The 6,748-nt window shown below is 35.2% G+C and overlaps 2 non-coding genes across 2 annotated transcripts; both read left to right on the forward strand.

Moving 5' to 3' along the window:
- Nucleotides 1-1,460: 1,460 nt before the first annotated feature.
- On the forward strand, nt 1,461-1,577 carry LOC130801433 (U5 spliceosomal RNA). The gene has a single exon (XR_009039595.1). It is a non-coding gene; the product is annotated as a U5 spliceosomal RNA (small nuclear RNA).
- Nucleotides 1,578-4,394: 2,817 nt separating this feature from the next.
- On the forward strand, nt 4,395-4,511 carry LOC130801313 (U5 spliceosomal RNA). The gene has a single exon (XR_009039558.1). It is a non-coding gene; the product is annotated as a U5 spliceosomal RNA (small nuclear RNA).
- The last annotated feature ends 2,237 nt before the right edge of the window (nt 4,512-6,748 follow it).

A 6,748-nucleotide genomic window follows, 5' to 3' on the forward strand; every position in this document is an offset into this window, starting at 1 on the left:
GATGTTGGACATATTCCATACTTTTTACAAGATAAAGATATCCCATACTAAGAAACTAACAAACTGAGCAAAAGATAGATGAATATAAAACGATTATGCATACAACTTTACAAATCACTTACCTGGATGGGTCAGTGAGTGATCAAGTAAACTCCAGGCCTAGGTTGTTGACCTTCAGGTCTATGTCATAATTTGTGATAGGGGGTCAGAGTTCGGGTAATCCATTTCCAATCTAAAGTCATAATTTTGCTAATGTATAATATGTTATTTATAATTAGAAAGCTGGTAAACAACTTAAATGGATCAGTGTGGTTGGATGTCCTATTTTTACCAAGCATTTTTGTTTGAAAAGTGGACGTAAACCTAATTCTGCAACTTCATATGAATGTTTCTGAAATTAGTGCTTCATATCTTATTACTTGATGTAGAAACCAACTTTGGGGGTTGGAAATATATACCGACATTTGTGCATCTTTGTACTGTAGAAAAAAACTTCTCATGACGGAAGCAATAAATTAGATAAATGGGCTCAACGTCAAATTTCCAGTAACTATTTGACATAAGCAGTGCACAAAAAAAATTACTAGAATAGAAAAAATTGGCGTTAAGGAAAAATTTAGAACACTCACTCCCTCGCATAGAAAAAAAGTTACAACTTCCAAATACATTCACTCCTGAGGTTTCAATGCTGAAAAAGTAATGATGTGGTCAGTACAATAAAATGGAGGTAAAATAGAAAATTATCGAGTTGCTTTTTATTAAAGATGGAAAGATTGCAAGTCTTGTGAAACAACCAAGAAAAGTAATAAGTGCAAGTATTATGGAACGGAGGAAATACAATATATTATCAAGTACTCTTTCCTAGTGAAGATATTATAATGTAAAGTACCATTGTGCACTGATAAGGTTTTGGTCACGATTGCAAAATGGCTTTTGTGATCGATCCGAATAGTTTTCTGGTTGTGTTAGTGCAAACTTGAGAAACTTCTCATTAATATTCATAGTGCTTGGGAATAGCATTATGCACGGATTTTAGAGAGTTCTGTTATTGAAGTCATAAAATACCTTACAATGGAATGTTTCTAGAACAATTTTGCAGAAGGTTTGTTTGACTTGTTCACACTCTATGCAATGTAAATAAGGAGGCTTGATAAGCAGAATGAAATACGTTGAATGAAGATAAAATTACCTCTCGGAGCTAGCAGTGCTCAAAAGCAGCATATCCATTCTTTGTTTTTCTTCCTTTTTTTCTACTATGCAGATTCTATCCATTACAGATTCTCTCAAGGGAAGATATCAGGTATTAAGAAGGGTACTAATGTTGTATACTGGTGCAAATAGTAACGAACATCAGTCATCAAGTGCAAAGGAAATGGATATTATCCCATATCAATCAGGAATATAGGTGCAAGCCTTGGAAGTATTATAAATAGCTATTTTGATAACTACTAGAACCACGCAGACATGCAGTGAGCACAAAGCGAGCTATTTTTTCGCTTTTTACTAAAGAATACCGTGTGCCCGCTGCATATAGTGGCATACGTTTATTTTTGGAGGAAATTTCTAATAAGGAGTTTCCAACAGACTAGTACAAGAAGTTTTTATTGTGCATGGATATATTATATAAGCAATGATCATATGTTAAAAGTCCAACATGTCACTTATGTTGGCTTGGTTCGAATGTTTCGGTTTTGGCTGTTCCAATTCTCAGGTTGGGCGGATCAGAAACTTAATTGATATCTTAAATAAGTTAAGAGGGATGATATCTTAAATGAGTTAAGAGGGATCCTGGCTGAAGTCGTTGGGCTCCACTGCACTTACCATCTCCGAAGTTGGGCGAGAGACTATCACAAATTCACATTTTGTGGCTGCCGGTGTTGGGAACTGCATTTGTGCAGTAAATTCTAAATTCACGAAGTCTGTAGACTGTGTCCCCTTTACAATATGATCTCGATACTGTGATTGGCCTTGTTTTGCACTATGGTTGTGCCTTTCTTCTTCCAATCTATCATTAAGTCCTTTTTTTGCAAAAGGACCTTGAGATTTCGGATAACCTTGGAAATGCATTTCTCATTTCTATGTTTACAACATAAAGCAGTAAATTAGCACCTTGTGACTTGTGGCGCCCTGTGCCCGGGTACTCATTTACGTTAAGGACAATAGCAACAATGCATGATCTTTATTCATTTCTTTCTACAAATAGACATCAAAGAAAAACCATTTAGAGCTATACGCCTTTACCAATATGCTACACAATTATTCTATATAAGCTAAGAATAACAGGCAACAAATTAGGAGTGATTTATTTAGGCAAACCAAGGTCATGCAGTAGTGTAACACATGGGGCTGGAAATATGATCATTGATACTTCAAATAATCACTTGATACACTCCCGTGATGAAATTAGTTCGTGATGTCGGAATAAATCCCATGACCCATACTTTTTAGAATAGTAATGTATCCCATACTAAGAAACTAAGAGAGCAAGCAAAAGAAAGATGAATTTAAAATGATGATTCATACTTCGACGCAAATCAGTTACCTGGATGGGGTCAGTGAGTGATCAAGAATACTTATGGCCTAGGTTGTTAATCTCTAGGTTGTATACTTGTGTCCCTGAAGTTGAAGAGTGTACTAATTACCCATATTAAAAAAATGTTAACTCATTTTAGTTTGGAAAGTGCCATACGCGTAATTCTGCATAAGAAACCTAGTTAAACAAAATATGACATGCAAGAAAATGGTTCTGAATTTTACTATTTCATATCTTATTACTCGATGTAACCATCTTTGGGGATTGAAATTACCATTTCATACTTGAGCATCTTTGTTGATCGTAAAGAAGTGATTAATTAAACATGCTATCCATATAAATTGGATTCGTAAGGAAAAGCACACTCTTGAGGCAAGCATTAAAATCAGACAAATGGGTTTAACGTCAAATTTGCAGCAACCTATTCGACATAAGCAAAGCAACAAAATAAACAAAAAAAAAAAAACACTAGAATCATCACAAGATTACAAAAATAAACAACTATCAACCATGCACCATAACATAGCACGATTTACATGTCTAAAGTTAAACTGCATCATTATGCATTTATGCTACACAAACATTTTAAATACGCTAGCAGGAAGTGTTAAGGAAAAATTTAGGACACTCACCCCCTCACTGAAAAAAAAAGTTAAAACTTTCAAACACATTCACTCCCAAGCTCCAATGGTGAAAAAGTAATCATGTGGTGAGTGAGAATAAAATAGAGGTAAAAAAGAAAATTATTCAATTACTTTTTACCAAAGATGGAGATAGTGCAAGTATTTTGAAACAACAAAAAAATATTAAGTGCAAGTATTATGTAACGAAGGAAGTACGATGTAGTATAATGCACTCTTTCCTAGTGAAGATATTATAATGTAAAGTATCATTGTACTTAGATAAGGTCTTGGTCACGGTTGCGAAATGGCATTCGTGATCGATCCAAATAGTTTTCTGGTTGTGTTGGTGAAAGTAGAGGTCATGCAGTAATAATGTAACACATGAACTGGGAAACAATTAAAGGAGAGTGAATGGAGGTGCCTATTTTGGCGCGGCCTCTGTCCATTCTCTTGTTATCAATGTGGACAAATACTAGACTTGATCAATACAGAGTCAGAAAGAATATGAAGTAAAACCTGGAGCAACACATAAGCAGAAGGTAAAGTAGAAGAAATCTACACATCATCACTAACCAAAGAGAAATAAAATAAAATCTTTATGAACCAATTTGAGAAACTCCTCATTAATAATCGTCACTAACCTACCGCTCACCCTCCTTTATACGCGCTTGGAACCGGCAATAAGCACGGAGTTTAGGAAGTTCTGTTATTGATGTCATAAAATACAGTATAATGGAATGTTTCTAGTACATTTTTGCAGAAGATTTGTTAGACTTGTTTTCTTATGTGTTTGTTCTTGCAAAAGCATTTTATATTGTTGTGAAGAGCTAGGTAAAACAGCCATACTGGATGAGGATGCGTACCCCAGTGAGTAGACATGAGTATGAAAATTTTACCTACGGCGGAGGTACCCCAGTGAGTAGACATGAGTATGAAAATTTAACCTATGGCGGAGGGCGGGTATGAAATTTTATAAGTGGGTATGGAAATGCATATTTGGAAAGTAATATTTATCTTGAGATCTAAAGTCTTTGGCAATGGATATTTTTGTTGAAATTCCTCAATGGGAAATATCAGGTATCAAGAGTTCAAGACCATTGATATAATGAAATTGTTGGGCAAACAATAACAGTCATCAAGTGCAAAGGAAATGGAAATTATCCCATATCAATCAGGAATAAAAGTGCAGGCCTTGGAAGTATTATAAATAGGTATTTTGATTTTGAACAAAATCACGCAGCCACGCAGTGAGCACATAGCGAACTATTCTTTCGCCTTTTACTAAAGAATACCGTGTGCTCGCTGTATTAAGTGGCATACGTTTATTTTTGGAGGGAATTCCGAATAAGGAGTTTCCAACAAGACTAGTTTGATAGATTATTTCACCTTTAAAATACTATAGCGATACAGTGTTTGGCCTTATTTTTTCACTATGATTGTTTTTTTCTTCCAATCTATCATAGGGCTATTAACATTTAGCAATAACACAACTTATGACTTGTGTTGTATGGGTACACTCATTTACGGTAAGGACTATAGTACCAAAATATTAGTGCTTCATATCTTGTTACTTGATGTAGAAACCAACTTTGGGGGTTGGAAATATATACCGACATTTGTGCATCTTTGTACTGTAGAAAAAAACTTCTCATGACGGAAGCAATAAATTAGATAAATGGGCTCAACGTCAAATTTCCAGCAACTATTTGACATAAGCAGTGCACAAAAAAAATTACTAGAATAGTCGCAAGATATATTAAATAAATAACACTCGTACATTCTAAATACGCTAGCAGGAAAAGCAATAAATTGGTGTTAAGGAAAAATTTAGGACACTCACTCCCTCGCATAGAAAAAAGTTACAACTTCCAAATACATTCACTCTCGAAGTTTTAATGCTGAAAAAGTAATGATGTGGTGAGTACAATAAAATGGAGGTAAAATAGAAAATTATCGAGTTGCTTTTTACTAAAGATGGAAAGAGTGCAAGTCCTGTGAAACAACCAAGAAAAGTAATAAGTGCAAGTATTATGGAACGGAGGAAATACAATATATTATCAAGTACTCTTTCCTAATGAAAATATTATAATGTAAAGTACCATTGTGCACTGATAAGGTTTTGGTCACGATTGCAAATTGGCTTTTGTGATCGATCTGAATAGTTTTCTGATTGTGTTGGTGCAAACTTGAGAAACTTCTCATTAATATTCATAGTGCTTGGGAATAGCATTATGCACGGAGTTTAGGGAGTTCTGTTATTGAAGTCATAAAATACCTTACAATGGAATGTTTCTAGAACAATTTTGCAAAAGGTTTGTTTGACTTGTTCACACTCTATGCAATGTAAATAAGGAGGCTTTGATAAGCTGAATGAAGATAAAATTACCTCTCGGAGCTAGCAGTGCTCAAAAGCAGCATATCCATTCTTTGTTTTTCTTCCTTTTTTTCTACTACGCAGATTCTATCCATTACAGATTCTCTCAAGGGAATATATCAGGTATTAAGAAGGGTACTAATGTTGTATACTGGTGCAAATAGTAACGAATATCAGTCATCAAGTGCAAAGGAAATGGATATTATCCCATATCAATCAGGAATATAGGTGCAAGCCTTGGAAGTATTATAAATAGCTATTTTGATAACTACTAGAACCACGCAGCCATGCAGTGAGCGCAAAGCGAATTATTCTTTCGCCTTTTACCGTGTGCTCGTTGCATATAATGGCATATGTTTATCTAATGAGGAGTTTCTAATAGACTAGTACAAGAAGTTTTTATTGTGCACGGATATATGATATAAGCAATGATCATATGTTAAAAGTCCAACATGTCACTTAGGTTGGGCTGGTTCGAATGTTCCGGTTTCAAACAATTTTGGCGGTTCCAATTCTCAGGTTGGGCGGATCAGAAACTTAATTGATATCTTTAATGAGTTAAGAGGGATCCTGGCCGAAGTCGTTGGGCTCCACTGCACTTACCATCTCCGAAGTTGGGTGAGAGACTATCACAATTTGTGGCTGCCGGTGTTGGGAACTGCATTTGTGCAGTAAATACTAAATACAAGAAGTCTATAGACTGTGTCCCCTTTATAATATGATCTCGATACTGTGATTGGCCTTGTTTTTGCACTATGGCTGTGCCTTTCTTCTTCCAATCTATCATTAAGTCCTTTTTTTTTGCAAAAAGACCTTCAAATTTCCGATAACCTTGAAAATGCATCTCTCATTTCTAGGTTTACAACATAAAGCAATAGATTAGCACCTTGTCACTTGTGGCGCCCCGTGCCCGGGTACTCATTTACGTTAAGGACAATAGTAACAATGCATGATCTTTATTCATTTCTTTCTACAAATAGACATCAAAGATAAACCATTTAGAGCTATATGCCTTTACCAATATGCTACACGATTATTCTATATAAGCTGAGAATAACAAGCAAAAAATTAGGAGTGATTTATTTAGGCAAACCAAGGTCATGCAGTAGTGTAACACATGGGGCTGGAAATATGATCATTGATACTTCAAATAATCACTTGATACACTCCCGTGATGAAATTAGTTCGTGATGTCGGAACAAATCTCATGACCCATAC

This window comes from Amaranthus tricolor, chromosome 1 (genome assembly GCF_026212465.1).
Source record: "Amaranthus tricolor cultivar Red isolate AtriRed21 chromosome 1, ASM2621246v1, whole genome shotgun sequence".
Classification (NCBI taxonomy): domain Eukaryota; kingdom Viridiplantae; phylum Streptophyta; class Magnoliopsida; order Caryophyllales; family Amaranthaceae; genus Amaranthus; species Amaranthus tricolor.